The sequence below is a fragment of the Parasteatoda tepidariorum genome, chromosome 4 (assembly GCF_043381705.1).
Source record: "Parasteatoda tepidariorum isolate YZ-2023 chromosome 4, CAS_Ptep_4.0, whole genome shotgun sequence".
Classification (NCBI taxonomy): Eukaryota; Metazoa; Arthropoda; class Arachnida; order Araneae; family Theridiidae; genus Parasteatoda; species Parasteatoda tepidariorum.
The window spans coordinates 82424392-82432397 of NC_092207.1; the positions used below are offsets into that span (position 1 = coordinate 82424392).

General features: G+C 31.2%; 1 long non-coding RNA gene across 1 annotated transcript in view; it reads left to right on the forward strand.

Annotated features, from left to right (window-relative positions):
- LOC139425511 (uncharacterized) overlaps positions 1 to 7802 on the forward strand; it is a 30658-nt gene extending 22856 nt beyond the window's left edge. The window contains exon 3 of the long non-coding RNA XR_011636709.1: positions 7650 to 7802. This is a non-coding gene — a long non-coding RNA (uncharacterized lncRNA). The remainder of the gene's footprint in view (positions 1 to 7649) is intronic.
- Positions 7803 to 8006: the final 204 nt, after the last annotated feature.

Below are 8006 nucleotides of genomic sequence, written 5' to 3' on the forward strand. Positions count from 1 at the left end.
TACATGTTTATTCAGAGAAAGTACGTTTTTGTGTCTGATTTCGTAACTTAATTAATAGTTAGCACTAATTAATTAGCATATTTGAGGTCACCCCCGGGAACCATTAAGATTGACACTTAGATCGTGAAAATCCGATCATTAGAACAAAAGTTATTCAGGGTGATATCTTTTTTTTTTTGCGGACTGTACATAATAATTCATTTTATGTGATCGTGAACATCTGTTATTTAATAACTTCTCTCTAGTCTAATTGCAAGTTTACTATTCCAATAAATTTTGCTGTAAGCCAAAGTTTTAGGAGAAAATTATTTAAAATCGAAAATTCTGAAATAAAAGTGTACAATTATCATTTATTTTTTTGGAATAGCAATAAATGACTCACACAATTTTGACTATCTAATCGTTTATGTCTTTTAATAATAACAAATTGCAAATTATTGCACGTTTGCAAATAACAAATGTACTGATTTTTTTTATTTTATGAAATTTTTTTAAAATAAAAATAGAGTTTTACAAAATACTCATTAATGAAACTTGATTAAAATGACTGTATGTTTATAGCTGTACCCGTCGTAAATCTCATTCACTTGTTAATAGTACCCTATTTAATAACTATATTTTCAAAAAAATTTGTACTGTTTTCAAAAAAACTTTAAGAAAATAGTAAAACACAATAACTAAAACAATTAAAAAATCTTCTGTAAAGATATTTTTAATAGTATTAGATTTGACAACTTAGAAATGCTTTATAAAAATAAAAACTATCATTAACATTACGTACTACTTATAAAAATTATTATTAAGATTTTTTTCAGCAAAATAAATGCGATACATAAAAAAATTATATATATTTCATAATAATGAAGAAATCTGGTTTAAATTATTTCATTAATAAAAAATATTATTTAATAAGAATTTCATTTTTTCATTGCATCGATTGTAAAAAAAGTAAATATCAATTAAAAACAAATGTGAACAGCTTGATTATGTTATAGCTTATTTATATTTTAAAAAAATGAAAAAAATACTCAGCACATACTTTGCGTTTAAAAATGAACGGTGAAACCCTGTATGATTTTTCTACGAGGTTCAAGATTAAAATAAATTTCATCGTCCAAACTATCACTACTAGAATTGCTCTCAGTGTCAGAATCAGAATTGATGAAAAAATAAATATTTTCCTCAACTTCATCGACAATTCCGTCAGTTTTCCAATATTTTTTTTCTCAATGTTTTCAATATCTGTGCAATGCCTTATCTATCTTTCTTTTCCAATATCTTGCTTAAGCTATTGGAGCAAGATTTTGAAGACGTTTTAAGCTCATATTAGCAGTTACATTTCTTTCTCTGACATAACATTTAATTTCTGCCCAAATTAATTCTATGGGATTTAAGTCACAATGATAAGGGAGAGTCTCAAACCATATCATGCCCGTGTTCTTTTAAAAGTTCATCAATGCAATATTTTTTTCGACAGGGGCATTGACAGTAATTAATTCAAATAATTTAACTTTTCGTATTTTTTTATTGCGTTTTATCTTCTTTTTCTCCTACCAGAAACACATTTTATCGTTCTTGGAACTTTCTGTTGGTACAGGATGCAGTACTTTCGTATTGGAAGCTGTATTATCCATAACGATGACCTAATTTAGAAGAATATTTGGTAACAGCTTCTCAATTATCCATTTTTAAAAATTTTCAAAGTTCATCTGTGCGTTGCAATATCCAGAAGCAGATCCTGCTTTAAATATTAAGCCGATAATCGAGATGAAACCAGATTTGAAGCCAGTGTGCATCATAATGAGGCTTTATCCTGCGCTCTCTTTGATAGTAGCGTCAACTTTTTCATCCTCACCAAAATTCTTCGAAAGAAAGATTGCTGTCCAGCCACGTTTATCTAAATAAATAATGTTCCTTATATCTTCTCGAGATTTTCTTATTTCGCTGAGAAAACGAAATCTCCAGGTTACAATGTGTGATCGTTCCATTTACAATGTTTATACTCAAAACCTGCAATATGGCGATATTTTGGCATAGTTTCTCGTTTCCATTGTAAATTTATTCTTTCTTATATCTCAGGAAGCAATTACGATAAAGACAGAATTTTTTTGTTCACATGAAACGCATTTTCTATGTTTCGAAGAATACAGATATCAAAGTTGTCTCTAATTGCGTTTTACAATCATAAGGCTTACTATATTTTCATGATGAAGATAACTGTCCATTTGAGATATCTTCATTCTTAATTTGCATAATTATTCTAAGCGAAAAGCCAGTAGCTACAGCAGAACGTTTCTGAACTTATGAAAGGGGAATTAGAAACGCTCGCGCTCTGGCCTCATCTTCGCAAAATTTGGTTACATTATTCATGATATTTCTCTTCTTTGAGTGAATTGTTTGTCATACTGCTGGGTAAAAGAAAAAAATGAACTATTTTCAAAAATAAATAAACGTAAATTTTGCCAGTTAATCGTATATTAGTACACGTATTTGTGCCACAATAACCCAAAGAAATCATCACAATAAAAAAAAAGAATGAAATACATAATACATAGAGTCTGATGAAAGTAAAGGCCATTTGTGATGATGTCAGAAAAATTAATTTATTGGTGTCCAAAAAACATCATATGAAGCACAATACCACTCTACCACCGTGACTTTTTCACGGTGGTAGAGTGATGATCGGGAAGTGGCAAATCTCTAGTACGCACTGCTTAAGCATTCCGTAGTTGAATGGACAGTACGACGCATGAAAAAATCATACCTCCAGAAAATCATTTTGGTTCAGGGTTCCGAGAAAGAGAAAAAAAAGCTACCCAGGAAGCATAGCAGGATCATTTCGATGAGACATCGTCTATGAGGCCTTCCAAAAAGCCATTCATAAATTGTAACGATGGCATCCCTCAGCATGATTGGCGGGAGTGATGTTGAGAAATCATTTTGGAAAAATGGTCTATATGACACTTTGCAGTAGCATCAGAAATTGTAAGAAATGGTATCCATTAGCATAATTGGTGGGAGTGATGTTAAGAAACCTTTGTAGTAAAGAAAGAAAAAAAAAAGAAAAAAAATGGTGAAATATGATGCGGTTGCATTATGTTCTCCCAAGCACCCAAGAAGGAGGAACACGTAGCCGAAGCTAATTCAAGAATCGAATGCCACGAGTTAAAAAAGATGAAGTCATTTTATAGGAAAATGCTAAAGAAGAGTAGCAGTTAGTAAAATTTAGAAGTAACGGTTAGGACAGGAGTAAAAAGGTAAAGTAAAAGTTGAAGTGCTTAAAAAATTTAAGATAGTTACGGTTATGAAATAGGAAATTGTGTTGTTGTTGTTGCTAATTCCCATCTGGTCTGACGGGGTCAGACCAGATCAACAAATCCGTTAATATTAAGAAAAGAAAATCCGAAACCAGAATGGGAGAGGAATGAATGTCGTTCCAGTCCAGCCCTAAACAGTTCAAGATGTGCTCAGGAGATGCCTGGTTTTGTTGGCATTTGGGGCAAAGAGGAAAAATCTTTTGATTAGCAGAAAATGTGAGGCTTTTCAGGTGTCCACTGGCCAGTCGGGATAAGCAAGTGTTGGTTTGCCTGTCACCAGGAAGAGATAGAGAGAGTCCTGGTCTTTTTGCTTCATACCAGTAATGAGTAGGTGGAAGCAGCCACTTTTGTTTGTTCTGGGTCTTTTGCCTTGCGAAAAGTTCAAGGTATGTAAGCTCTGAGGTGGAAGGGACTGGATGGTCTATTCTTTTCTTTGCGAGAGTGTCAGCCAACTCGTTGCCGTGGATATCGACGTGGGACAGGATCCATTGAAGCCAAGGCAGTCTTCTACCTCACGGTGCTCCGGTCTTTGGACAACAGAAGCTGCATAACCCCTCCCATGAATCAGTTGACAGTTGGAAAATGTGTAGAAGTATATGGTCCCGCGTGGAAACTACAAAGGAAGCCGACCCCCTGCATTTCTAGGGGAAATAGAGGGGAGAAAAAATTCCAAAGCACTTCAAAAGGGAAAGTGTAAAAATACAAAATTGATTGCAGGGACTATATTTCCGATCTAAAAATTATTGAGTGACTCAATGTCACATAGTTTGTTCTTTCTTAGACAATTCGCTGGAAAAACAGCAGTTTTCAAATTAAAGATATATTTAATTAGCTAGACAAACGAGAGGTATAATAGCAGATGATAAAGATAAGTATTTGATTGAAAAGTAAATCACAGTCAATATTTAGCGCGCATTAAGAATTGTCTCAATTTCAAGCGCGGAGATGGCTCTACCTCCTCTGCGTCCGAGGAGGTAGAGCCAAGTGCCAACTCCTGGTGAACGAACTTATATAGCTGGCAGTGATTTTGATAATTTTCATCTAGGTGGAAATAAAAAAACGTACGAAACCACGCAATTATTTAAACAAAAAATAGATTAAAATAAGTAATTTAAACTTCATACATTCTTAAAATAATTTTTCAAATATTCAAACACTTTTTTTTCTGTTTTTATGAAATATTTGCGTAAAAAAATGCCATTTCCGTTCCCATGAAATATAGGATTGTCGAAATTATGTGACATGCCAAACGCTGATAATTTTTCCTACAAATTTATTGTTTAAGACAATTTGATGTTTGATGAAAAAAGTTATTGCAGAGGGAATTTTACTCATTTAGAAAGGTATATTGCATAAGTAGTGAATATTTAGTGCCTGTAGCATAAAATTCAATAGAGTTCAGAATTATAAGCTCTTAACATAACAGTTTCTACCTTTAAAAAAGTGCCTTTTTTATTTATTCCTATTCTACCCAAATGCTTGAAGTTTTTCCAAACATTTCTTCGTTCTGGTTCGTAAAACACTCTTCAGAAAACATATTTCATTCTTCACTGAGTGCAATGAGTTCACTGAGTTTACCGTTAACTTTTTATTGACTCACGATTCATTGACGGATAAGTAAACTGAGAGTCATTTATATCATAGAATAAACAAAATTAGCAAACGTTTTCACAATATTTACTAATGTTAAAGGTCAATGCATCAAGCATTGAAGGAGAAGTAAAAGAAACTGTTATGATTTCATTTATTTATTTGATGGCCTTAAGAAGATGCGGGAAACATGAAGTGAATATTTCAGAATTGTTTTTAGTTTAAACTGATTTAACGTGGCTTGATTTTTTTTTGTTCATAAATTATTTGTTTTGAAATCGATGAAAATTTGAAAGATTCTTTGTTGATCAATCCTACAAAATATTGTAAGAAAAAGTATCTAAAAAATAGAACTATTAGCAAATGTTTTCACAATATTTACTAAGGTTAAAGGTCATTGCACCAAGCATTGAAAAAGAAGTAAAATAAACTGTTATGATTTCATTTATTTATTACGGGTAACATAAAGTGAACATGTCAGATTTTTTAAAATTTAAACTGATATGAAATTGCTCGATGTGTTTATAAAATATAAGTTTATAAATTTTTTGTTTTGAAATAAATGAAAATTTGAAAGATTCTCTGGTGATCAATCCTACAAAGTTATGTAAGAAAAAGTATTAAAAAAAGTAGAATTTCTGCTTGTCGTCTCAAGTCCTCAGAAAATCATTAAATCTACAAACGCATAATAGGGATATTATGCAGTAATCTAAAAAAATAGAGTTAAAAAATAACTTTAAGCCATTTTTTTAAAGCCCCGAATTCACACTAATATTTTTTTAAAATGATTATTATAAAAGAAAATATCTGAAATGATATTGTTGTGGAAAATTAAAAAACTATATATATAATTATGCGACATGAAGACCAAAATAGAAGAATAAAAAAGTAAAAATTTATTAGCATAAAAATCTCAGTTTTGTGCAAATTAACACAAAATTGCGATTGTAATTGTTTTAATATCTATAAAACTATTTTATTGATAAAAATGTCAATACCAAATAACAAAAATAAATTTTTATACTTCTTAGCTATCGTTTAGAACATTTCATCTTCCTCTTGTTTTAAAAGTATTTGATTTACTTGCTGCAAAATTTGTTCGTTCTGAAAATTTAAACGACATACAAGTTACCCCAAACTTCAATTCGTCCCATTTCTTTCGCACTTTTTTTTCACATTTAGATCAGTCAAAAAGAAACTACTATTAAAAATGTCAATACGAAATGACGAAAATAATTTTTTATATTTTTCCCGAGCTTCTTTTCATTTCAATATTTGCACAAATGTATTGTTTTAGTTAAATGTAATATTAATTGGGAAAATAATTTTTAATTTTACTGAAATTATATTGCGCTTTAAATCATCATCTCGTATGCGTTATTTAAACTAAATAATTGGCGAATGATTGAAATACTGATTATAATTCAATGATTAGCCGTGGTGGCTCAGGGGTTAGAAGAGAGGTCGCCTCTCTATGAGGCGATATGGGTTCGAATCCTAACAGTGCCTAGTCGATACAAATTCTGCTCTGGAATCACAGCAACCATACAGTGCTTACGCAAAGTATCTTCAGTGGTTGACGGATTTTGGGTTAGAATTCTCTTTCCATCTGGCTAAGAGTAGAAGTTGATACAAATTCTGCTCTGGAATCACAGCAACCATATAGTGCTTACTCAAAGTATCTTCAGTGGTTGACGGATTTTGGGTTAGAATTCTCTTTCCATCTGGCTAACAGTAGAAGTTTATACAAATTCTGCTCTGGAATCACAGCAACCATATAGTGCTTACGCAAAGTATCTTCAGTGGTTGACGGATTTTGGGTTAGAATTCTCTTTCCATCTGGCTAACAGTAGAAGGTGATACAAATTCTGCTCTGGAATCACAGCAACCATACAGTGCTTACGCAAAGTATCTTCAGTGGTTGACGGATTTTGGGTTAGAATTCTTTTTCCATCTGGCTAAGAGTAGAAGTTTATACAAATTCTTCTCTGGAATCACAGCAACCATACAGTGCTTGCGCAAAGTATCTTCAGTGGTTGACCGATTTTGGGTTAGAATTCTCTATCCATCTGGTTAACAGTAGAAGATTTTCATGGTATACCTTTCTATATGCTGAAAATGCTGTTCATTTATGAAGTTGAACTTTCATAGTAGTAAACTCAAAATGGGTCAGTTGCTCAACGCCGATTCCAAAATAAAATGTAATTCTGTGATAAATAAATGCATTTCAAAAATGTAGTTTTATCGAAAGATTTTAAAGGCTAAACAAGTTACAATGCAAATTAAATATACACCATAATAAGAAGAAGTCATAAGAGAAAACTTCAGCAATAAAAAATATTGTTTATAATATTGCCAGAGGCGTGCAGAAGTGTTTGGATGATTGGGAAAAATTCCTCGATTAATTAGATCTCTTGGGAAAGAAGAGTTGATAAGATAAAATAAAAAGCCGATTTAATTTAAAAATAATGATTGAAGAGAAAAATCTAATTACATATTTAAAATTTTAACTAAAAAAGGCAACGTTATTACCTCCAAACAGTTTTAGATTTTTTTTCTTCTTAAATCTAAAGAATGCTCAATTATTTACTTCTTAAATCTAATTAATGTTTATCATATTTAAAACTTCAATAATAAATTTGCTATTAAAAAAATATTTTTTCTTCATCGTTGTTCAGTCAATCAATTATCTGCTAAGAAATTTAATTTAATACGAAAACCTGTAATGAATTTAAATTTTAGTATCCATAATCGCTGATCGGATGTCACCTTTGGCTAGATGCGTGTGTTCGTTACCTTTTCCTCATGACACTGATTGCAGATACTTCACAGGTAGAAGATTAATGTTGCTACTGTGTGGAGAACAACTTTGTATAATATAAACTTCAAGTTCCATGTTCCATGTTTCGTGTTACATAAATTCCGTTCTATGTTTTGTAAATAATATAATATTTTGTTAAGTAAATAAACAAAAAAATATCATGAAATTTTTACATCGCATATTTATTAATACCATTTTTTATCTTACTTTTAATTTTTACTTTTCCAATACAGATTATATAGTTACAAGTTTGTAGATTCAAAAATATTGTGTCATAA